The sequence below is a fragment of the Muscardinus avellanarius genome, assembly GCF_963383645.1.
Source record: "Muscardinus avellanarius genome assembly, chromosome: 6".
Classification (NCBI taxonomy): domain Eukaryota; kingdom Metazoa; phylum Chordata; class Mammalia; order Rodentia; family Gliridae; genus Muscardinus; species Muscardinus avellanarius.
The window spans coordinates 75,492,469-75,518,368 of NC_137791.1; the positions used below are offsets into that span (position 1 = coordinate 75,492,469).

A 25,900-nucleotide genomic window follows, 5' to 3' on the forward strand; every position below is an offset into this window, starting at 1 on the left:
GATGGCAGCGTTATTCTACTGGGATCTCATCCTGGTGAACTGAAAATTTCATAAGCCCTTGTGCTGTTGTGCCTATCAAACTGTGTGCAAAGGAAAGACAACCATGCCCAGAATAGTTGGCTTTTCCTGTTAGAACAAATCTCTGGCTCTTTCAAGAGATCCGTGTGTTCAACTTACCCTACCCCCGTGGCTGGCTGGTCTCTTCTTTGTGGAACAGTGACATACTGTGGGCTCAGTGTTAGTTTCTCTGACTGGCAGTTAGGACATTCAGTAGTAACAGTAGTCAACTCAGAGCACCTGGACTTCTGGACCTGCCGTGGTCACTCTATTCATATACACACGTGCAAGCACTGGTGTGGCTAATGACCAAAGCCAGCTGATGACAAATGGCTGAGTAATTTTTTCTACTCAGTATTCAGAGCCTTTTCCATGTATGCTTTGATTGGTGTCTACATGTGTTACAAAGTGTGTGTGTGTGTGTGTGTGTGTGTGTGTGTGTGTGTGTGTATTTGGAGTTGAACGTAGAGGTATTCCACCTTTGAACTACATTCCCAGTCCTATTTTTTATTCTGAAACAGGATCTCACTAAGTTGCTGAGGGACCTTAGAGACTAAATTGCTAAAGCTAGCTTTAAACCTGCAATCCTCTGTCTCAGCCTCCCAAGTACTGGAATTACAGGCATGCACCACCATGTCCAGCTAAACTCATTTTGGTTTGGTTTTGTGGTACTAGGGATTGAACTCAGGAGCATTCTACCACTGAGATGTGACTCCAGCCCTTTTTGTTTTTTATTTTAAGACAGAGTCTCCCTAAATTGGCCAAGATGGTCTCAAACCTGAGATTATCCTATCTCAGCCTCCTGAGTTGTTGGAATTTCAGGTATGCACTACTATGCCCAGCCCCTGATACAAAGATCTTAACACTTTGCACCCATCTGTCCATCCATATCTTTTTGTTTCCACTGCCCATAAGTTTATATAAATTTTATATATATGAATGAGCCAGGCGTGGTGGCGCATGCTTGTAATTCCCGTGCTTGGGAAGCGGAGACAGGAGGATCACGCTGGTTTGAAGCCAGCCTCTCTGGCTTGAGGCCCTGTTTCCAAATTTAAAAAAATATATAAAAATAGGTCTGGGAGTGTAGCCCGGAAGTAGAAGGGTTTCCAGAAACCCCAGTACCACCAAAAAAACCCCATAAATATATATATATATATATGAATGTGTGTATATGTATATACCTATATATTCTAACCTCAGGCTACTTCTCTTCCCACACAAAGTGGATGACCAGGTACTCTGCCTGAAACTTCACCCTCACTACCTTCCAGCTCCTCTCCTGAGTAGAGCTGCAACGCTGCTGTTGCTCATTTTCAGCTTTCCTGAGCCACACCATCCAGTGTGTAAAGCTCTGTTTGCTGTTGTAAAGGATTTCCCAGATGGCCCTAGGGATATGCCGAGGGAAGGACCCTGGTTTAACAGTAGTGGGTGGCCTGAGCTGTCTGATCGTGTAACTCGCTTATACCTATAGTTCCACTCATAATCTATCCTACATTAACCACTTTTCCTTTTACAATGGATCACTACTGAGCCTGTCTTACATTACAATTCAATGGATCTGACAGAACCCATTTCAAAAGGCACAATCACTAGGTGTTTCAAGGTCAGATGCTCCATTTCTACTGGAGCCCAATTGCACAGTAGGAGTTGTGTTTCCAAAGACATAATTTTCTGCACAGTCTAGCCCTAGAACCCCAAAGGCCTGCCCTTTATTCCACCACAGAGGTTTACTATAAACTTCATGCAGCCTCTTTTTCACCACTCATACCTTGAGAATCATAGAATCTATTGGGTCATCTGGGCTAAGCATCACAGCAGCTTCCATTGTAGTAGGGACCCACTGCAGAGCTGTTTATGGCTCTGAACCCAATTAATGATGGCGGCCTTTTGTGTCACCCAGTATGTGGATTGGAGCAGTATTCCCAGGTATAGAATATGCTGCCTCCTGCACCCAAAGAAGCTATATTCCAGGTGCTCTATTTCCTTCTTCATGATGAAAGGTATAAGATGTTATCATTTGTCTTTTTCTCTGAAGGAGTACTTTGGCTTAGCTCTGATTACTACTGAGTTTCTAAATTTTTTCCAGTGTGATTTACTCTTGAATCTTTATAGGGCATATCTTACACCATCAGGCATTTAAATGTCTTGCCAAGGTCTCCAGTGTGGCAGTTGCTTTTTTATTTATTTATTTTTTGTTAGTGGTGGTACTGGGGATTGAAACTAGAGACATCTCTCTCTGAGCTATTCCCCCAGCTCTATATTCTTTTTTATTTTGAAACAAGGTCTCGCTAAGTTGCTGAGGCTGTCTGCGAACCTCCGATTCTCTTGTCTCATCCTCCCATGTACCGGTATTACACACATGCGACACCACACCCAGCTCTACCAGTTGATTTTGTTCATCAGACTCTATTATCATAATATCTTTGACATAGTGGAAAAGCCTATTATTCTGGGGCACAGTCATATGGTCTAGATCTCATCAGACCATATTATGATGGACTACACTATGAGGAAACATAATAAATTTAAAATAGCCCTGGGCAAAACTGTAAATATATATATTGTTGCCCACTCCATGTGAATGGTAACTGATTCTGATTTTTTTTTAATGATTGGAATAAAAGAGGATAAACTTACCAACTCAGTGACACAGTCCATGTACCAAGGTCATGTTAATGTGCTAGAAATGTTCTCTTTGGCACAACAGCTACAAATGGGGCTGCTATCTGGTTAAGTTTGCTACAATCCACTGGAGCCTGCTAGGATCCTTGCAGTTTCTTTGGTGGCCAGTTTGTAAATTAAATGAATGAGTTTTACAGTATGTGCTCACTTCCTACGGCTTCTGCAACAACCATAATCTTGGCAGCTTAAACAATGCAAACTTATTATTTTACACTCCAGAAGTTGCAACCGAAATGGTTTCACTGGGCTGAAATCTAGTTCCGTGTTCCTTCTAGAAGCTCCAGGGAAGAACTCTTCTTCTTGCCTTCCTCATCTTCTTGCCCACATTCCCCTGGCTCACGGTCCCCTTCCCTCTTCAAAGCCGGCAATGGCTGGTGAGGTCTCCTCATGGTGCAGCAATCTGACACACTGTCTCATCTCTCTTATATATTTAAAGGACACTTGTGACCTTGGGCCCACACCTGCATAACCCATGATAATCTCCTTGTTAATCTAATTTTAAAGTTAGCTGATTAGCAACTTGCTATAATCTGAATGTGTTCCCCTAAATTTAAATGTTGGAACTTAATTGCCAATGTGCTGGTATTAAGAGGTAATGGCTGCAGGAGGTGATTGAGTCTTGAGGGCAGAGGCCTTGTGAATGCAGTTAACAACCTTATGAAGGGAGCACCCTAGGCCAGGTGAGGGCATAGCATCCATCCCTTTGTGCCCCCTTCTGCCAGTGAGGATGTAGCAAGAGAGTACCACCTGGAAGCAGAACCCAGCTCTCACTGGACACCAAATCTCTCGGTGCCTTGATCATGGACTTTCCAGCCTCTGGAACTGTGACAAATACATTTCTTTCTTTGTTGATAAATGACCTAGCTTGTGGTATTTTGTTATAGTAGCAGGAGATGACTAAGACACAACCTAAATTCCATCTGCAACCACAATTCTCCTTGACATGCAACGGAACACAGTTACAGCTTCCAGAGATTAGGTTAGGACTGAACAAATTTGGGAGCACTATTGTTCTGTCTACTGTAACTCCTCTTTCCCAAGTACTGTTGCCTGAGTGAGTGGCTGCATCCCTTTGGAGAAGGACTGGAAGAATAATTACTATGGCGATTGCCATGGTGTTGCAGGGTCATTCTTCTTGTAGACCTGGCCTCCTCTTTAGTCAGTGTGCTCCAGGTCTAAAAAGCGATTCAGGCCTGCATTTGGATGAAGTGTATGGCTTTTTGCTTTAGTGATGCTCTTAGCCTCTGGTCATTCATCCTCAATTTGCTGCAATGGTACAAACTGAGCACCATCATGTTGGCTCTCATGTAATTTGTCCTTAGGGTCACCTGTTCAATTAGCCATCTATGTAACCCTCTTTAGGTCAAGTCCTCTTGGCTGTCATTCCAGTCTTGTGGCTCTTCTCAATAATTGCATCCACCTGGCTGCTAGCAGTTAAGTGCTTCCACCTGGCCTTCATTGTTCTGGCTCCTATCAAGCTCATTCTGTAATCGTCTTTCTGCCCATCAGCCCTGGTTTATAGAGCAGAGGCACTGCTGACCAGTTTTAGTTCTGCCAAAGCCCTCTTGCCAGCATGTTCTGTACAGCTTTGGTAGGTAGGGGTGTCCTCTGGGTGCCCCCGAGGACTATGATCTCCAGAGGGTCATCTGGCCACCTATGTACAGATCCTTCCTCACGGTAGAATACCCATCTCTTCACCTAGAATCCAGCTTCCCTCACATATCCATTTCTTCACATAGCATTCCCCCCAAATGCGAATGACTTAAGATGCTTTTACCCTGTAGTCCACTCTATTTGAACTTTTATAATAGTTTTTATACTCAGCCATAAAGAACAAGATTGTGTCACTTGCAAGAAAATGGATGGAACTGGAGAACATCATACTAAGTGAGATAAGCCCGACTCAGAATTTCAAGGGCTGCATATATTCTTTCATATGTACAAGACAGATAGAAAAGGAGAAGAAAATGACCTCATAAAAACTAGAAGAGAGACCAGTAGAGTAGTGCAAGAGGATTGGGGAGGGAAGAGAGGAGGAAATGAGTAGGTATGGGCAGGAAAGCAGAACAAATAATGTTATGTTATATGCATATGAATGTATCACTCTGAATCTATTATGTATAATAATAATGAGCCTATAAAAATAAATTTTAAATAATAATGAAAACGAATAAATGATAAATAAACATTTTTGTTGAGAGAAGAAATAATAGAATTTTTAGTTTTAGTTCAAATCAGGAATAGTGAAAAAGGGCACACTTAAAAATATTGAGGTAGCCAGGCGTGGTGGCACACGCTTGTAACCCCAGCATTTAGGAGGCTGAGACCAGAGGATCACAGTTTGCACCTCAGCTACTTAGTGAGGCCCTCCTCAACTTAGTGAGACCCTGTTTCAAAATAAGGAATAAAAAATAGGGCAGGGGATGTAGCTTGGAGGCCAAATGCCCCTGGGCTCCATCCCCAGACCCACACAAAAATAATATTGAGGTACCAGGCATGGGGGCACACTCTTGTAATCCCAGCATTTGGGAGACTGAGACAGGAGAATCATGGTTCAGGGACAGCCTCAGCTATTTAGTGAGGCCCTTTGCAACTCAGTGAGACACTGTTTCAAAATAAAGAATAAAAAATAAGGCTGAGGGTGTAGCTTGGAGGTAGAATGCCCCTGGGTTCTATCTCCAGGACCACACACACAAAAAAAAATATTGAGGTAAGGTTTCCCAGCCTTTGAAACTAATTAATTTATATCTTAAATAGTCTGAAATGATCAAGACTCAGGTTTACATTTTCCATCTTCATTATGAAATACAAAAAGATAATGAAATAATTTCTTCAGAGTTGTAAGAAAAAGGAATTCTGAACCAAAAACATAATACAAAATTTTATACAAAGGCAAATAATCATCAAAATGTAAAAAATAAGTAAGAAGCCGAGCGTGGTGGTGCATGCTTGTAATCCCAGCATTTGGGAGGCTGAGATAGGAGGATCGCAGTTCTAAGACAGCCTCAGCTACTTAGTGAGGCTCTTTGCAACTCAATGAGACAGAAAAGACCCAGAATAGCCAAAGTGATCCTCAGCAATAAGAACCATGCAGAAGGCATCACAATCCGACTTCAAATTATACTACAGAGCAATAGTAGTAAAACCCAGCATGCTATTGGCACAACAACAGGCATATAGACCAATGGAACAGAATAGAAGATACAGAAACAAACCCACATACCATTAGTCAGTTAATCTTTGGCAAAGGGGCCAAACTCATACGCTGGAGAAAAGACAGCCTTGTCAACCAATGGTGCTGGGAGAACTGACTATCCATTTGTAGAAAGATGGAACTAAATCCTTACCTCTCACTGTGCACAGGAATCAACTCGAGATGGATCAAATACTTAGAAATTAGACCAGAGACTGTAAAGTTATTAAAGGAGAGCACAGGCTCAACACTCCAACATATAGGCACAGGCAGTAACTTTCTCAACACGACCTCCAAAGCGCAGGAAGTTAAAGCAAGAATTAACAAGTGGGATTGCATCAAACTAAAAAGTTTCTTCTCATCAAAGGAAACCATCAAGAACCTAAAGTGAAAGCCTACAGAATGGGAGAAGATCTACTAGCCACCACTCTGATAGAGGGCTAATATCCAGAATATACAAATAGCTCAAAAGACTCTACACTCACAAAACAAATAACCCAATCAAGAAATGGGTAACTGAACTGAATAGACACTTCACAAAAGAAGAGGTACTCTGAGACAGGAGAATCACACAGGTTCGAAGCCAGCCTCAGCTATTTAGTGAGGGTCTCAGCAACTTAGTGAGACCCTGTTTCCAAATAAAATATAAAATAGGTCTGGGAGGATAGCTTGGAGGTAGAAAGCCTCTGGGTTCCATCCCCAGTACCACCAAAAACAAACAAACAAACAAACAAACAAACAAACAAAAGAAGAGGTACAAATGGCCAATAGATACATGAAAAGATGTTCAACATCATTAGCCAACAGGGAGATGCAAATCAAAACTGTGCTGAGATTCCATCTAACCCCAATCAGAGTAGCAATCTTAAGTCAAATAACAACAAATGCTGTCAAGGATGTGGGGAAAGAGGAACTCTTTTACACTGTTGATGGGAGTGCAAACTAGGTTAGCTGCTTTGGATATCAGTTTGAAGATTCCTTAGAAAATTGGGAATGGGAAAAAAAAAGAAAATTGGGAATGGATATACTATATGATCCAGCTAGACCACTCCTGGGTATCTTCCCAAAGGGATTGAAACCAGAGAACTACAGTAACATATGCATACCCATGTTCATAGAAACACAATTCATAATAGACAAAATATGGAACCAACCTATGTCTCCATCAACAGATGAATGGATTGCAAAATTATTGGAAATACACACAATGAAATTCTACTCAGCTATAAAGAAGAACAAAATCATTTTTTGGTAAGAAGATGGAAAGACCTGGAAAACATTATGTTAAGTGAGATTAGCCGAGCACAGAAAGAGAAGGGACATACGCTTTCTATAATATGCCCAAACTATGGAGTATTAGGAATACCAGAGGGACTCCAGATAATGAAGCGGAAACCTCAGCAAAGCTGAAATGTAAGTATAGGAGAGGAAGAAGACTGAGGTTGATTAATGGAGGAGCTACATTAGAATATGTGTATAAGTGTGAATGTAGCATGGTCAACATGAACACTCATTGTTGGGAAATGGGGAGGGGCAACGGGGGTGGGAGAGGGCACCAAGCACAGTCTGAATGGATGACATTTTCAGTATAATTCACATAAAAATAAAAAATAAATTTTAAAAGGACCAAAATGTTTCAAATTCCTACTGTTAACTTGAGATTCCATGAATTTTCTTAAATAAATATTTCTAAATTTGTAAAATAAAATAATAGGACTAGGGGCCGGGCATGGTGGTGCATGCTTGTAATCCCAGCATTTGGTAGGCTGAGACCGGAGGATCGTGGTTCGCGGACAGTCTCAGCTAGTTAGTGAGGCCTTCTGCAACTCAGTGAGACCTGGTTTCAAAATAAAGGATAAAAAAATATAGGGCAGAGGGTATAGTTCTGAGGTAAAATGCCCCTGGGTTCCATCTCCAGACCCGCAAAAAAAAAAAAAAAAAAAAAAAAAAAAAATTGGACTAGGGGTGTAGCTCAGAGGTAGAATGCCCCTGGGTTCCAGCCCCTGTACTGCTAAAAGAAATGAGTAAGAAATTTGTATTCAACAAGGCATACAAACTTTATTTCTTACTCAATCTTTCTAAAAACTCCAAGACATATTCCTACAATAAATTATCAAAAAATAGAAGTATTGAACAAAAAACCAGTAAATATATTGACAAGTTTAAAGAAAAGTAAATATGAATAAAACAATAACATCATTGAATACAAAAATGAAATAAGCATATTGAAAACAAAATAGCCAGGCATGGTGGCACACACCTGTAATTCCAGTACTTGGGAGGCTGAAACAGTAGTACCTCAGGTTTGAAGCCAGCCTCAGCAACTTAGTGAAATCATGTTTCAAAGTAAAAGATAAAATAGGGCTGAGGGTATATCTCAGAGGGAGAATGTCTCTGGGTTCAATTCTCAGTAATGGGAGTATACACACACTCAACCTCCCAAAATGTAATTCAAAATAAAGAAACGAAAAATGAGCTGGGCATGGTGGTGAAGGCCTGTAATCCCAGTACTTGAGAGGCTGAGAAAGAAGAATCCCAGGTTCAAGGCCATTTTCAGCAACTGAACAAACCCTCAGCAACTTAGTGTGATCCTGTTTCAAATGAAAATGATATCAGAAAAAAGAAAAAGAAATTATAAGTGTTTGAGATGATAGATAACTCAAATATCCTGAACTAATCATTACATGATGTATTAGTGTGTCAAAATGAACACTGTATTATGATGTGTAATTACTGCCAGTTAAAATAAAATTCAAAACAATACCTACAAAACAGGTGAGTCTTGAGGGGCAGAGGAATAGAAACACACTGAAGGTTGTGTCCTGTTGTGGAGGAAGGTAGTCATTGTGACCCCAGGGAAGATTCTAATTAGTGGTGAGCTTCCTACAACCAGTTTTTATGGTCTGGACAAGTGAGCTCTCTGCCCAGCCAGCCTCACTCACCCTTCCACTTCTGCAGTAGTGCAGGTGTGGGCAGAGTGAGATGAATCCACATGGAGTCAGGGAAGAAGTTTCCTAAAGAACTAACAGGAAGGCCAGGAACCAGGAATCCAAGACCCTACAAATTACACCTTCTAACTCACTAAAGGCAAAACAAATTACAAATAAATAAATAAATAAGCAAATACTAGAGAGGTAATAAAAAGAAACCAATGAGTATGACAAATCAAAAGCACAAAAGAAGGTGTAAGAATAAAATTAATCACAGTTCTTAGGAGGCTGAGATAGAATTGCAGGTTTGAGGCTAACGCATGGAAACTTAGTGAGACCCTGTTTAAAAAATAAATAAATATAAAGAGCTGGAGGTGTAGCTCAGAGGTAGAGCACCCCTGGGTTTAATCCCCAGTATCACAAAAAAGAATAAAATATTAGTAATTACACCAAAGGACAGGGGGATAACTCAGTGGTAGAGTGCTTGCCTAGCATGTGTGAGACCTTAGTTTTGATCCTCAGCAGCACACACATGTGCGCATGAGCACACGTGTACACACACACACACACACACACACACACACACACACACACACACTGAATGGATAAGGGCTCTTTTTAAGGAATCAAACTGATCTATGTTCTATTTACAAGAGCTATGTCTAGTACAAAACGATGCCAAAAAGTTGAAAGTAGAGAAATAGATCTGTCAAGAGAATTCTACCAAGAAAAAAATGGGAGTGATAATAATGAATATGTAACATAGAATTAAAAGGGATTAAGTGCCAATTTAACAAAAAGAGTATTTTATGATGATAAAAAGTTAAAATCTACCAGAAGATGTATATATACAACAATATAATATCAAAATGTATAAAGTAAAAAGCGTGAGTAATCAAAGGGTTGACAAAAACATCATTCTGAGTGACTTTAACATACCTCTCTTATCTATGATATGGGCATCTAAAATGTGTGTTAATCCAGAATCTTTGATGTGAAATTCAAAACATAAAAATTCATGTAGTTATTTAAATAAGGGCCTCAACTAAAAAACTATTTGAGCTGTATAAATGTATAATTGCCTTTGAAAACAGATGTATAAGCAGAAAAGAAATTCATGAAGTTTTAATTATGCTTCTTTGATCTTCCTTCATACTGATTTTAACTAATATTATAACAAGTGCTTACATGTTTATGATATATACACACATATATATGTGTGTGTTTCTTCCTCACTATGTTCATGTTTTCCTTTAAATCTTTGCCTATATTGATAACACCTCTGTTAAAATTCTTGTCTGTGAGTTTTATTATCATTATCATATCCCATCCTGCTATTATTGATTGATTTTTTTACATTATGGGTCACATTTTATTTCTTTTTGTGTATAATTATGTTTTATTGGATTTGGGTCACTGAATATTACAGTGACCCGATTTATAGTTAAATTTTTAGTGTCTTTTTTGGTTTAGTGATGAAATTTTTGTAGCACTTTATTAAGTTATTAAGTAGAGGGTGTGGATATAGCTCAATGGTACAGTACTTGGTTAGCATGCACAAGGACCTGGATTCAATCTCCAGAACCGACTGCCCAACACACACACACAAAAGAATACCTGTAAAGTTACTAGTTTATTTCACTTAGGTTACTTGCAGATCAGCTAGATACCTTTCAGATTCGTCTTCCAGCTTTGTTGGTTAGGTCTAGGGTAATCTTTACTCTAGGGATAGTCTAGCCAACTACCAATGCGTGATCCTTTGCATCTCTATGAGTGTCCCAGTGATTTAACAAGATATGTTCATTTAAAATGATGTGAATTCAAATGTCTCTCAATCCAATGTTAGCTCTGGAAATTGTTTTACTTACAACACCCTTCTAGCTCCTTATTGACCTCATGGAGGATTCAGCTTCTGCATGTGGAGATTGGAATTCAACACTCAACTCAAGGGGACCTGTCTTAGCGTTCTCACTGTGGAATCCCAGTAAACCCGACCACACCACTTAAAGGAAGGAAGATTTATTTTCTCATGGTTTTCTCAGAGATTCTGGGTTCAGTCCATGTGAGGCCAGTGCCTGGATCTCAGAGCATGGAATGGGAAGCAGAGAGAGGGAGAGCATGGGGGACTCCACTCCTCACAGCACGGAGGCCAGAAGCAGAGAGACTCTAGCAAGCAAGCAAGCAAGGGGGTCAGAGCCCATATAAAATCCCCAAGGACACACCCCAAGGAACCCCCCTTCCCCAGTCACACCTTACCTGCCTAGGTTACCACCCATGAGATTTCAATCCTCCTGACTTAACCATATCACCCCGTTGCTTCATACATGAGCTCTTTCGGAGGCATTCTATATCCAACCGTGACATGACCCCATTCATATTTGAAGTGGTTTTGTTGCGGGGGGGGGGGTTGGTATGTCTCTTCTCTCTACTATTCTACCTAAGTTCCAGCAACCTCAGCTTTTCCCAACTCCAAACTCTACCCCCTACATCCTGGTCTAGATGTTTCTAAGTAGAAACACAGGGTTATTGCAGGACTCAGCTTGTTTGTTTCCTCCGCTCAGAGGCTGCATGCATGCACTTCTGTTATCTAGTGCCTAACAATAGCTGTTTCACGTATTTAGTTGGGGGTTTTAGTTTTTTACAATAGGAGAGCAAGTCTGGTGTCACTCCACCAATTTCATAAATGAAAGTCTGTATTATATTTCATAAAGAAAAATGTAAATATTAAAAATTGACATAAATAAAAATATGCTGTAATATGTACACACTTGTAATCCCAGTATTCAGGAGATGGAAACCAGGTGATCGCAGTTGGTAGACAGCCTCAGATACTTAGTGAGGCCATTTGCAACTCATTGAGACCTTACTTCAAAACTAAAAAGACTAAAAAATAAGGCTGGGTGTAGCTCAGAGGTACAATCCCCCTGGGATCCACCCCCAGTACTGCAAAAAATTTAAAAAATAAAATATGCTGCCGGGCGTGGTGGCGCACGCTTGTAATTCCCGCACTTGGGAGGCGGAGACAGGAGGATGGCGCAGGTTCGAAGTCTGCTGTGCTGGCTTAAGAGACCCTGTTTCCAAATAAAAATATAAAATAGGTCTGGGAGTGTAGCCCGGAGATAAAAGGGCTTCCAGGAACCCCAGTACCACAATAAATAAATAAGTAAATAAATAAATAAATAATATGCTGAAAGGGATAAGTTTTGTGACTAGTTCTTTAGGTTTCAAATGGTTCATTTTTTTGCTGTGTATTTCTTGGTAAGTTACTTCAGTTGCTTATCTCGATTTTTATACTCATTTAGAACTCACTATTGCCTTTTTCTGGTCCAAAATACTTCCATTTCTATTTCATATTATTTCACTTCTATTCATCTGAAAGTCCTCTGGGTAGAATTATACCATTTTTAAATACTGAAGCATTGAATCATAGTGACAGGTTCATGACCATCTTTTAGTAAGTTGTCTACTGGGGATGTTGGATTTTGTTCATCTTAGCACATCAAGATAGAGTCGTAAGAGGCCTTTCAGAATATCTATCACAATTCTCTAATTTTACTCATAAGCAAATTATATACTAGGAAAGCTCAATAACTCAGTAAGAAATTACCTAGCTGGTGGGTGACAATATTAGGATCCAAATTTCTCCACCTAAATTCAGTTTGTTCTATTCTGTTTTGTGTTTCTATTGTTTTGTGTTTATTTTTCTTCACACTGCCTTCCTCATCAGAAATGGAATCTGTTCCACAGATTTTTCAATTCACTTTATTTATTTAATAAGATTAATATCAGTAAGAACAAAACAACTTGCCCGAACTTTTACTATTTCCAAACTTTTTTTTATTGTTGCTAAAGTCTTTTTGTGTGTTTTGTAAATTAAAGGAGCCTGACAGCAGCTAAATCATCGTGCTCCTCCTGCTGGAAAGAAGAATAACTACGGATAGTAAATAAGGCACTCAGTTTATCCATCAGATGGGGAGAGTTCTGCTAGATGCTCAAGTGGCAAAGAGGTTAAGTACAAAAGAAACAAGGAGACAAAGTGTATATAGAAAACATTTAGGGCATAATGTGGAATTTGGTTCTTCATCTCTGAGGCCAAAAATCTCTGCTTCTCTCCTGTGGCATGTATAAGGTATGTGACCCTGAATCAAAGAACACCTGCAGTGGGGTTACAGGGGTAGCTCAGCATAGAGTCCTTGCCTGGAACTGGAGACCTTGGGTTCTATTTCTGCACCAAAACCCAAACAAAACCCTTGTATAATATTATCAAATATAAGAAACCTGCGTCAAGATAGAACTTACCTATTATATCATCAGTGTTTTATCATATTACCGAACAACCTATCAACAAAATGAGATCTATAGTGCTGACTGCCACCTCATGGCAGTGATGTTTAACGATACCCTTGCAAAAAGTTCTCTCTGAATCAGGAAGTTGCCCCTCATCCTGATCCCCTACTGTGCACCCAGTCCATTCAGTCCTTTCTACTGGGTGTTAACACCAGGTAAGTAAGCAGCTATGTGTGCTTATTTTCCCCCTTAACTCTCTGTGCAGATGGCTTAAGCTATTTTCAAGTCACATCTAAGAAGAAAAATTAATTCCATAAGAATTCAAAATTTCTGTTGTGTTAATAATTAGTTTTTGAAAACCAACAACAAGCAGGGTATTATTAAAAAGTCTCCACGCATACAAATTCTTCATGATCTTGAATGTACCTTTACTGTTAACAAGACTTAAAAACGGTGCTTGCTAGTTTAACAAGGTTATATGGAAAAGAGTAAATATTTTATCAAGCCTCCCAGAATTACTTATTGACCATCTTTTCCCTTCTCTCCCTATAACTACATGGACTTGCTAATAAAATAAATCAAATGTTAAATGTCCATTTATAGTACTATTTCCCAGATTTATTTAGCAGACCCCTAAGGCAAAGACACAGCCCCTTATTTGGTATGATTAGCATCTAACTAGACTTTATAATTTAAGGTGGAGAAAAAACACTTTTAGAATAGTAAATAACATCAAATAACATTGTTAAGCCTTGTTGCAAGCCAGGCACTACATTAAATACTTTGTGTGTGTGTGTGTGTGTGTGTGTGTGTGTGTGTGTGTGTGTGTGTGTGTATTGTACCCAGGGACATTATACCTCTGAACTACACTCCCAGCCCTATTTTGTTTGTGTATATGTGTGGTACTGAGGATTGAACCTGGGGCATTCTACCTCCAAGCTACACCCCCAGCCTTATTTTCTATTCTTTATTTTGAAACAGGGTCTCAGTTGCAGAGAGCCTCACCAAGTAACTGAGGCTGGCTGTAAACCTGGGATCCTCCTGTCTCAGTCTCTCAAGTACTGGGATTATAAGCGTGCACCACCACACCCGGTTTCCCCAGCCTTATTATTATTATTATTATTTTTTGAAACAAGTTATTGCTAATTTGCTGAGTCCTCAAACCTGTGATCCTCCTGTCTCAGCCTCCCAAGTACCAGTATTACAAGCGTAGGCCACCGCTTCTGGTTTGTCTCTCCTTTAATAAGGAAGCAAAGCTTGGGGAGGATAAATAACCTGCCCAATATTGCAGAGCTTATAAGAGGTAGAAGGTAGGCTTTAATTCTGGCAGTTTGTGCTTTTAATATCTGTTTTTTACAACCATGCTTTAAGCAAGAACTTAGAGTGCTATCTAGTAAGGACAAACTTGTGCCAGGCCATTTAGGTGGTAGGATATCTCTAGACAGCTTTTGAAGAACTAAGACAGGTTCTTACCTAGAACAATGGGAAATAGATAAAGCAGCTTGTGGATACCAAACAGGGTTGTGTTCAGTTTCTCACGTTTGTTGCTATTCACACATTTTTCTGATACAAAAGAAGATATATTTGAAATGCAAACAGAAGAGAATGGTGGTGTTTAAAAGAAATCATTGAAGTCCTCTAGTTTATATAAAAAGGTAAATTAGCTGCAAATATTAATATTTTTCTATTTTAATTATACATAACTTAGGATGTTTAAGAATTATACTACATTGAGACATTTGACAAAACTAACCTAAAGAATTTCCAAGTATCATATAAACAATTACAGTATTTTGATCTTAGGTGCTATAAATTCTAATCCCTGTTCTTCCAATAAATATATAGTGACCTGGAGCAAGTTACTCACTGGTAATATGAAGATAGGAATGACAGTAGTGTTTTTTTTTAATTTTAATATTTTATATTTTTTATTGGTGCAATGTATTCATACATAATAATGGTATAAAGAAAATACTTTTGTAGACATACATGCACACATCGCCCAGTTAGCCCCTACCCGATCCCCACCCGGTTCCCTCCCCATCCCTCCTTCCCATGCTTGGCTTTGTGGTTGACATCTAGTTTTATAGCAATTTATCCAATATTAAGGATGATAATCTCACAAAACAGTTTCATTTGTCTGATACCAAGCTTTTGATGACTAAAAGATAACAGTTCAATATTTCTTTTTGCTTTCTTTCTTACCAGAGAATATTTTTTTCTTTTCTTTTTTTTTTTTTTTTAGGTGAAGCTATCATACATTTATTTATTTATTTTTCAGAAAAAATATCCCCTGGTATGGAATATGGACTCTAGATACCCAAAACAATCTCGAAGAAGAACAAAGCTAGAAGATGTATATTTTCTGATTTCAAACCATATAAAGCTACAATAATTGAAACAGTATAGTACTGTTCTAAAGGTAGATATATAAACTATTGGAGTTAAATAAAAGCTTAGAGATAAATTCTTCCATATATTGTCAAGTTATTTTTGACAAGGTTTCCACGAACATTTGGTGGAGGAAATAATAATCTTTTAACTAAATATTGTTGAAAAATAATAATTACATGAAAAAGAATAAAATCAGACCCTTACCTAACACCATATACAAATATTAACTCAAAATATATAAAAGACCTAAATATAAATCTTAAGACTATAAACTTTTAGAAGAAAATCTAGGTCATAAAACCTCACAACATTGAAATTGGCAGTGATTTCTTGGATATGATTTCAATGGCACAGGCAACAGAAGAGTATACAAACTCCCTAAAAAATAAAAAAATATTGTATATCCAAAGATAATGTAAACAGAGTTAAAAGTTACTGATAGAATGGGATAAAATATTTCCAAATGCAATATCTGAAGGTATATTAATATTCCAACTAGAAATCCTAAAATTAGCAACAATAAAAGCAAATGATACAATTTAGAGATAGGTAAAAGACTAACATAAATAATGAATCTCCACAGATAACCAATCTTAGTTGTCTGTTGGATGGAAAATCTTATTGCTCTGGTTCTGGTGTGTGTTACCTATTTCTTCTTTGTAGTTAATCTCTTTGAGTATTTTCTCTAGCACTGGTTTTGAAGACATAAATTCCTTCAGTTTCTGTTTGTCGTGGAAGCTTCTTTTTTCCCCATCTAATTTGATAGAAAGTTTTGCTGGGTAGGAAATTTTTGGCTGGAAGTTGTTTTCTTTCAGAGTTTGGAATATGTTACTCCAAGCCCTTCTGGCTCTCATAACTTGGTTTGGGAAGTCTGGAGTGATTCTAATTGGTTTGCCTCTGAATGTCACTTGGCCCTTTACTTTTGTTGCCTTTAAGATTCTCTGCTTGGCTTCCATATTGGTCATTTTGACAATTACGTGGCGTGGGGATCCTCTTCTCTGATCCTCTCTAACGGGGGTTCTATAAGTTTCCTGTACCTGTGTATCAACCTCTTGCTCTATGTTTGGAAAATTTTCTGCTATTATTTCCTTGAAAAGATTGTTAATCCCTTTGGTTTCACCTTCTTTTCTCTCCTCTATTCCAATTATTCTTAGGTTAGCTCTCTTAAAATGGGCCCATATTTCTTCAATGTCAGATTCCTGCTGTCGTATTTTTTTTTCTAAATTAGAAACTATGCGTTCATTTTTTGAATGATCATCTTCTAGGAGCGAGATTCTATTCTCCATGTGGTCTAATCGGTTGTTTGTACCTTGAATTGAGGCCTTTACTTCATTAATTGCATCCTTTATCTCTCTTTGGCTCTCTCTGAATTCCTTTCGAAACACCTCTATTATTTCTACAGTTATTTTCCTGATTTGATCTTCTATAAATCTCTGAATTTCTGTTTTATCAGGTTCTGATGTTGTGGGGTTGTGGACATTCATTGCTCCATTGTTATTCCTCTTTCCCATGATTTCGGAAGTTTGTGCCTTCTCTGTGTTCTTCCCTGGGTCACTACGACTTCACTTAAGGTGCTGTGGATCTCGAGTCTGTGGTATGTCAGTCCCCACTACTCCTTTACTGGGTTGTATCGCAGAGTCTCAGACCCAGGGAGTCAATCGAGGCTGTTTTAGACCATGGGGGGTGCCAGGTTGGGCGTTCTCCTATGGTGTAATATTTCTGCCACCGCCCCCTCCCCCACTGGGTCAAGTCCCTGGGAGTGCAGTACTGGGATTTCTCCTCTAGGGGCCCCAATTTGACTCACTGTTGAGTGCGCAGATAGAGCTGTAGTGGACTCGGTGAATTTGCTGCTGCTGCCACCGGTAGCAATATGGTGCCGCTGCCACGCCCTTGGCCGTGAGGCTGGCCTATTTCTTTTCTGTTTTTGAACTCCACTCTGAGTCCCTGCAGGGTGCGCTGAGCCCAGCCCCTGGGAGCTTTAGCTGCTCCGTGTGCCGCCGAGAAATCTGCCGAATCCCGCCCAGCTGTTCCGCAGTGGCTCACCTCGGCTCGCTGTCCGCCGCTCCTCTCTGGAGTTTGGTGGGCTTTTGCGTGCGTTGGTCTGGTGCCGTCCGGTGAACTCGCTGCTGCCGCCAGCAGTAAGGCGCTGCTGCCGCGTTCTCAGGCATGAGGCCGGCGTATCTCCTCTCTGGTTTCTGAGCTCTGTTATGAGTTACCTTCCTCTCTGGAGCCTGGTGCTGCAAAATGGCGCCCGCCGCTTCACGCCACGGCTCCGGCTGCAGCACTGCGGTCTGGTTTCTGGTGTCTCGTTTTTCCAGCTCTCTTTTTTCTGTCCCTTAAAATTACATTTTTTGTTTCTCTGCTGATGGTGTTTTCTGGCTATGAAAGGCGCTGATTTTGTGGTAATAGAGATTGGTTGTTAGCGGGGCTCGTAAGCCCCGTTTTGCTCCGTCGCCATCTTTCCGGAAGTCCCGACAGTAGTGTTTTGATGCGTTGCTGAACAAGATAATCTTGCGAAGGCATCGCACCTGCAAAACACGAGTCAGAGCCAGCCAATGGTGTCCTGTATCAGCTCATGCTCCAGGTGACAGTCCTTCTGCAGACCTAGACAGGAAGCCCTGAGGTGGGACTTGTGTGTGTGTGACTAATCCCACTGGAGTTCCAGCACTAGGTGCCAGGAGGGCTTTGTTTCCTCTGGTAGTGAAGATGTTTTGGGCTCTTCCAACAAGATTTTTCTCTTCTTTTCTTACCACCAGTTTAACTTCCATAGTATTAAGAATATTCAGTAGATCCGATCTTAATGCAAAATGGAGGAAATTTACTTCTGAATAAATAACACTGGAGAGAGAAAAACCGCTCCACCCCACTAATGCTGGCAGTATAAAAATTGGAAAAGTCTTGATGGAATGATTTGATAGAATTTGGGCTTTGAATTCAAAGATGCTCCTACTGTGTGTGTGTGTGTGTGTATGTGTGTAAGACTGGGGATTGAACTCAGGGGCATTCTGCCTTCAAGCTATACCCCAACCCTTTTTATTTTTTTTGTTTTGAAACAGGGTCTCAATAGGTTGCTGAGAATCTCACTGAATGCTGTCTCAGCTCCCAAGTATTAGGATTACCATGCCCAGCTTTTACTAAAAATTTTAGATCTACCACTTAAGCATTTGTAGCTCTTGGTTAAGTTGTTTAACCTGTTTCTTCAAGCATTAATTGTGATGTATAATACTTATTTTTCAAGGGCTGTTGTAAGGAATACGAAGTTAAATGGGTCTAAAACAGTGCCTCAGACATAATAGGAACTAAATAAATATAGACAGAAACTCTGTAAGTTATGATCATAGTCATAACTCATTGATTTGTCACTAATTGTTGATGACAATAATTGCCATAACTGACCTAGAGTCTCTGAATCAAGAAGTTCTCACAACCACAGAAAAATCTCAGTATTCCTGAAGATGTTTCATAAATTAAGCATATATGGTATGAAAACTTCATGGACAAAGAGAATATGAGCTAGTTCATCTGTGTATTCTTAGCTATAAACTTGGGGAATATATCTGTTACTGGCGGAATTGGCTACTAAAAAAGAAAAGTTTTAGTTAAATTTATTCCTTCTGTGTTATTCAAATTTGAGTCATAGCATCTGCCTTATTTAATTTATCTTGGAAGCCAGGTGTCTTATCTTTGCCATGGCTTCCTGTTGCATACTTGTTCTTTCTTTGGCAAACGTAGAAAGTCTGCCTCCAAGTTTAATATAACTGAATGGACTTGGGGCTTTCAAGTAAGCATATTAAAAATATGCCCAAGGCCTTTTGGGAATATCTGACGCTGGTCATTAAATAGCCTCCTGCTGTTCACAGTGCCCCAAAATAGCACTTTGTATCTTATTACCTGAAGGGATTAAAAGAAAACTATATATCAGAACACAGTTCTAAGTTACCAAGACGGAAGATCTCTACAGTTTTAAATGACCTAAAACTCCCTAAAAAAAAAAAAACTAAAGAAGATCAAAGCTTTGGCCCAGCAACTTTGAATATCATATGAATTGCCCCCGTTGGGTTAGCTTGATTATTCTTCTTTAGCCTGATTGTTTCTCTCTATCACCTTGTGCCATTAACAGAGAAATTAATCTTTGAAGTTCTAGTGGCTCAGCATTTTCAATTATTCATTTTAGCTAAGATTTTTTTTAAAGAAAAGCTCAGTGTTCTCAGTTACCATAAGCCTACCAGCAGACACCGATATCCAACCTGAACTGCCACCCTCAAAAAGCATCTTTACCACAGAAATTTTTCTAGAGATTTAAAAAATCCCTTCTACTGCTTATTTCCTTTCTTAAAGTCCAAACTCATAATCAGCTTAAAGCATAAAGTTTGTTTAATAAGCACTTTAACAGTTTTTCCTCCTAAAGAGTACTTTCAGAAGGGAAGGGTAGGAACAGGGAAGGAATGTAGAAAAACAAGTCATTCCTCTGTTTGCATGGGGGCTTGGACCAGAAACCCCACAGATAACAAGATCATGAATGCTCAGGCCTCTGGTATAAAATGATGTAGAATTTGCATATAATTTATATATATCCTCTCCTATACCTCCTTTTAATATAATTTTATTTTTAATCAACACACAGTAATTGTGCATATTTTAAAGTAGTGGATATGACATTTCAATACAGGTATATAATGTGTGATGATTAGGTCAAGGTAATTGACATACTTATCACCTCAGGCATTTATTATTGTGTGTACTGGAAACATTCAAAATACTATCTACTTGATATTTTGAAATATTCAACTACAGTGCTATAGAACATTAGAAGTTATTCTTCCCCTTCCACTGCATGCCTGTACCCCTTAACCATTCTTTCTCTAGTCATTCCTTTGCAATACCCTTCCCAGGTTTCTTCTTTCTTTTCTTCCTTCCTTCTTCTTTCTTTCTTTACTTCTTGGGATAGAACCCCGAGGTATAGTAATACTCTCAGCAATTTAGCAACACTCTGTTTCAAAATTTAAAACATTTATAAAAAGAGTTAGGGGTATAGCTTGGAGGTAAAATGCCCCTGGATTCAATACTTAGAAAGAAAGAAAGAAAGAAAGAAAGAAAGAAAGAAAGAAAGAAAGAAAGAAAGAAAGAGGAGGAAGAGAAGAAGAAGGAGGAAGAGAAGAAGGAGGAGGAAGAGGAGGAAGAGGAAGAGGAGGAGAAAAGTAAGGAAGGAAGGAAGAAAGGAAGGAAGGGAGAGAGAAAACAAGCAAGCAAGCAAGCAGGCTTTTGAGCTCAGAGGAAATCAAGGTGTAACTTTTTCAGTCATCCTGAATCCAGGTTCATGGACACCAATCTCCTCCACCGTGTCACCTAAGTCCAACCCCAATGAAGTCAAAGTTATGTACCTGAGGTGCACTGGTGGCAAGGTCGGTGGTCTGTGCCAGTCTGCCCTGGCCCCCAAGATCGGCCCCTGGGACTATCTCCAAAAGAGTCTGGTGATGGACTTGTGGGAAGATGGTGACAAGGGAAGTAGCACATACCAGTTCTGCTGACACCTGATCTCTATTGCCTCAAAAACAGTGTTCTACAAAGTCAGAAATATTATCAGTATAGGAATAAAAATGATAGATACAAGAGACAGGTTAAAAGAAGTTTAGAAGAACCAATCAGAGAATAGCAAAGAAACCCGCCCATCTGTGGCAGCAGGCACTGCGGCGCACCATCTTGCCTCACAACACCACCAAGGACCTGAAGTGAGCAGTTGCACACCATCGTAGTTGTAAGCCATCAGTTTTTCCATTGTGCAAACAATGGCTACGACTTCCAGTAGTGGCTGCTGAGCTCACCATGCCCTCCAGGGATCCAAAGTGGAGCTCAACACCAGAAAAGTAACATGCCCATCTCGTGGCCGAGGGTGCCATCTTGCCTCACTGCACCTGAATCCAAGGATGACCAGGAAAACATCCAAGGATGTGAAGTAAGCAGCTGTAGATCATCAGAATTTTAAGTCATCAGTTTCTTCTGAGCAACACCAGCTACAACTTGCAGCAGTGGCAGCGAAGCCCACCATGCACTCCAGAGATCCAGACCGATGTGCACCAAAACTTTAAGTGAAGCTGCAATCCCTACAGGAGAAGGCCCAGTGTGGCACCCCCAGGGACTCACGCAGCCACAATAAACGCCCTGGGTCTGAGACTTTGCAGTTCAACCCAGTGAAAGAAGGGGTGAGGTCTACAACTTGCAGCAGTGGCAGCTGAGCTGACCAAACCCTCGAGAGATCCAGAGCTACACTCAATAATATCATAAGTGAAGTCATGATTCCCACAGAAGAACACTCAGCACAGTGCCCCCAGGAACTTGCACAACTGCAATAAACTCCCTGGGCCTAAAACTTTGTGGTGCAACTTGGAGAAGGTGGGGATAGAGTCTGTTGTTGAACATAGCAGAGGCTTAGACAGACTCAGCCTCTGATCAGTGGAAAGAGTGGGGTGTGACCTACATTTAACACTAGACCCAACTATTAGGATCTCTGGGATCACCACAGACTACCCAATCATGGTGAATGGGGAGAAGTCAGACCAGACCAGCTCTAGCTGTGGAGAACAGAGACTCTTACATTGAATTTGGTCTTATGCATATGCCACCTATGGAGGCAGGGAGAGACCAAGTCTCCAAATCTGTGGAAAGCATAAAGGGTGACCTGTGCTTAACACTAGATCCAGCCCCATTGACACTGACCATCTGCATAGACTGAGAAAGACTCAGAGAACCAGGCTTACAGCAGAAAGGTGCCAGTGACACTTGGTATCAGCACACAGAGAGACTGCAGAGTCCCTGTCTGCTAAATGGTCATTTATTTGTAGAGTTGTATTAATTTGTCATTAGGGTTGTTTTGGTTTTTTGTTCTTTTTGTGTGTGTGAGTATGTATTCCTGGTTTGTTTTCTTTTTTACCCTCTTCCCAAACCCTCTCCCAAGCTTCTGCCCTTGTACATACCTACTTTCTTCTATTCTCTATCTTTTTTTTCTTTTTTCTAATTTTTTCTTCCTCTTCTTCTCTCTTCCTTGGCTTGTATTTTATCTACTTCATATCTCTATACCAGAAACTACACTGGTTAATATAATACTACTAAATTTTCACAATCTTTCATCTCTAGTATATACTAACTTAGCAAACTCATACTCTCATTCTATTTGATCCTCTCTGAGGCTTTACCCTATTCTTCCATTTATGACTTCATTTCCCTCCTTACAACCTTCTGAAATTAGGAGAAAGAGGAATAACAAGGAAGCAATGAGCTCTCACAACATCACAATAACAGAACCTGACAACACAGAATTTCAGAAATCTCTAGAAGGTCAAATCAGGAATGTAACTGTAGAAATAATACAGCACTTCTGAAAAGAATTTAGAGAGAGTCTGAAAAAAATAAAGGATACAAACATTGAAGTGAAGGCATCAATTCAAACTCTAAACAATAGATTAGACCCCATGGAGAATAGAATCTCACTCCTACAAGATGATCACTCCAAAAATGAATGCATAGTATATAACTTAGAAAAAACAATGCCACAGCATAAATGGGACACTAAAAACTATGGGCCCATTTTAAAAGAGCTAATCTAAGAAAAATTGGCATAGAGGAGGGGAAAGAAGGTGGAACCAAAGGGATCAACAATCTTTTCAAAGAAGTAATATCAGAAAATTTTCCAAACACAGAGCAAGAGGTCAATACACAGGTACAGAAAACTTAGAGAACTCTGTTTAGACCAGATCAGTAGGCCCATAGCCAAAATCATATTAAATTGGAAAAAGCTTTTAGAATTTCCCCCCAAAACAGGAACAAGACAAGGATGTTTATTATCACCACTTCTCTTCAATATAGTACTTGAGACTCTAGCCAGAGCAATAAGGCAAGAAAAGGAAATCAAAGGAGTACAAAGAGGAAAAGAAGAACCCTTTCACTATTTGCAGATAAAATAATACTACACTTAGAAGACCCAACAGACTCAACCAAAAGGCTTATAGAACTGATCAACAAATTCAACAAAGTGTCTGGATACAAAATAAATCTTTAAAAAAATCAGAAGCTTTTCTGTATACCAACCATAAATCCACTGAAAAAGAAATCAAGAAAACACTTCCACTCAGGGTTCTATCCCAAAACAATAAAATACTTAGGAATAAACTTAACCAAAGAGATAAAAGACCCCTACAAATAAAATTATAAAACATTGAAAAGAGAAATCGAAGAAGACCTTAGAAAATGGAAAGATCTTCCATGTTCATGGATAAACAGAATAAATATAATCAAAATAGCCATACTTCCAAAAGTGATCTACAGAATCAGTGCAATACCCATTAAATTACCAAGATCATTTCTTAGACAGAAAAATCAGTCTTTAAATTCATTTGGAACAAGAAAAAACCCAGACTAGCCAAAGTAGTTCTCATCAACAAAAATCATGCAGGAGGCATCACAATAACTGATTTAAAGTATGCTACAAAGCCATAGTAATACAAACAGCATGGTACTGGCACAAAAACAGATACATAGATCAATGGAACAGAATAGAAGACTCAGATAGAAATCCACACACAGCCAATTGATTTTTGACAAAGGGGCCAAAAATATTCACTGGAAAAAAGATAGTCTATTCAACAAGTAGTGTTGGCAAAACTGGTTAACTATATTCAGAAAATGAAAATTAATTCCACTCTCTTACCTTGCACAAGAATCAATTCAAGATGGGTCAAAGACTTGGAAATTAGATCAGAGACCTTGAGGCTCCTTGAAGAAGTCATAGGTCCAACACTGCAACACATAGGTACAGATAAAAACTTTCTCAATAAGACCCCAGAGGCACAAGAAACTAAAAGGTGAATCAAATCAATACATGGGATTGCATGAAACTGAAGAACTTTTGTACACAAAGGAAACCATCAAGAACCTCAACCGAGAGCCAACAAAATGGGAGAAGATTTTTTCCAACTACTCCTATGATAGAGGACTAATATCTAGAATATACAAAAAACTTGAGAAATTCACCACTAAGAAAACAAATAACTCAATCAAAAAATGAGCTAGTGAATTAAGTAGACACTTCAAAAACAAAGAAATTCAAATGGCCAATAAATGCATGAAAAAATGCTCAACATCATTAGCAATCAGAGAGATACAAATAAAAATTACCCTGAGATTTTACCTGACTCCACCTAGAATGGCAATTATTCAAAACACAAATAACAACAGATGCTGGTGAGGATGTGGAGAAGTGGGAATTCTAAAACATTGTTGGTGGGATTGCAAATTAGTGCAACCACTTTGGAAAACAATATGGAGGATACTCAGAAGAATGGGAATTAACTTACCATATGATCCAGCAATACCACTTCTGGGTATCTACCCAAAAAAAAGGAAAACAAACTACCAAACTGATGCATGCATATCATCTATGTTCATAGCTGCACAATTCACCATTGCCAAACTATGGAATCAGCCAAGATGTCCATCAACAGATAAATGGATTTCAAAACTGTGGGATACGTACACAATGGAATTTTAATCATCCATAATGAAAAACACAATCACATCATTAACAGGGAAATGGATGGAACTGGAGGACATTATGCTAAGTAAGATTAGTTAGTCACAAAAAATAAGAAATCGGATGCTCTCCCTAATATGCGAAATAAGTCATAGGAGGAACTCTAGATAAAGGAGATTATATAAATGAGCAAGTAAGGCAACCTGATGGGATGGGAGGGAGGAAGAGGGAAATTTTCTAATGCACATGATGTACTCTGATATGTAACAAAAATATCAAAGACAATCACTAAGCCAAGAATAAGAATGAGGAAGGGGGAGGGAATAGGGTGGGAAGTGGGTAAGGGTTAATTGGGTGATGTGTGCATGTTTGTCTCTACCATCTTGTATCCTATTAAGATGCATAACTACAATGCACTAATAAAAAATTTAATTTTTTTTTAAATTAAAAAAATTTAAAAAGGCTGGTCATGACATTGCCAAGGAAACCAGTATATGGAAGGTCCTAGGGATCACAATGAAGCTGATGATTCAGAACAGCAAGCCCAGATTGAAATGGTACCTTCTGCCTCTGCCCTGGTCATCGAAGCTTCCAGAAGCAGCCAAGAGACAAAAAGAAGCAGAAAAACATTAAACACAGTGGAAGTATCACTTCTGATGTGATTGTCAACACTGCCTAAAAGATGCGATACCCATATTTAGCCAGATAACTTTCTGTAACCATCAAAGAGATCCTGGGGATTCCCAGTTGGTGTGCTGCAATGTTGATGGCCACCACCCTCACTATATTATAGATGACATCAAAAGTGGTGCAGTAGAGTGCCCAGCAAGTTAA

The 25,900-nt window shown here is 39.3% G+C and overlaps 1 pseudogene across 1 annotated transcript; it reads left to right on the plus strand.

Moving 5' to 3' along the window:
• Window positions 1–3,839: 3,839 nt before the first annotated feature.
• On the plus strand, window positions 3,840–25,900 carry LOC308264076 (large ribosomal subunit protein uL11-like; annotated as a pseudogene). The gene is made up of 4 exons: window positions 3,840–3,949; window positions 13,291–13,364; window positions 20,857–21,010; window positions 25,529–25,900. The product of its transcript is annotated as a large ribosomal subunit protein uL11-like (transcript).